This window comes from Saccopteryx bilineata, chromosome 1 (assembly GCF_036850765.1).
Source record: "Saccopteryx bilineata isolate mSacBil1 chromosome 1, mSacBil1_pri_phased_curated, whole genome shotgun sequence".
In the NCBI taxonomy this organism is placed as follows: domain Eukaryota; kingdom Metazoa; phylum Chordata; class Mammalia; order Chiroptera; family Emballonuridae; genus Saccopteryx; species Saccopteryx bilineata.
In genome coordinates this window covers 168,940,472-168,941,272 of record NC_089490.1, presented here as the reverse complement: position 1 = coordinate 168,941,272, position 801 = coordinate 168,940,472, and positions in this window count along the sequence as shown.

Sequence of the window (801 nt, the reverse complement as noted above, 5' to 3'; positions counted from 1 at the left end):
TAATTCCCAGGAACCAAAACCAATTAAAATGGCCTTTTACACTTAGTTAAAAGAATTTGGAAGGCCTATATACTCTATTCCCCTCTTAGATATCAAAACTTCATTACTATATTAAAAGTTGAAACAACCTGATATAAAGAAACATGTTTAATTTTAGTTCTAGTGTCCCAGACTTCTTGATTACTGAATCCTATTTGTACTAATAATATTTATTAACAAGCTGTATGGTATGTTAAGAAAGGCTGTACTGGGCTATCATTATTCAGAGAATTTGCAGATTTGAGAACCATTTACTATTTCCTGATGAAGAAATGGATATGATGTTCTCAATATGTAAGGCAAAGGCAATCTGCCTTCATTATGAATGAGGTAATAAATTAAATATTGTTGAAGAAAGGCAAGAACTGTTATGTCTCTAAGCATTTTATATAAAGTCACTTTTTGCTTCAAGATTAAAAACAAAGACTCTGGAACCAGTCTACCTGGATGCACATACATTCTGTCACTGTCCAGCTTTGCAGTCCTGAACAGTTAGAATAGAAACAGCAAGCTCTCAGAACTATTAGCAATTACCACGACTATTTATATTTTTGAAAATGTCAGTTTTAACCTGAGGCTGTGACCATCTTACGTGGGACAGAATCTGAACGACGAGTCAAAGTCAGCGGCTATCTTACAGGCTGCGTTGTACAATGGAAAAGCAGCTGGTTAAGAGGAACATCCATGTAAAATGGTCATTTACTCTGGCACATGTAGCTGTCTGCATTTCACCAATCTCTTCACATACTTCCTACAATCAAA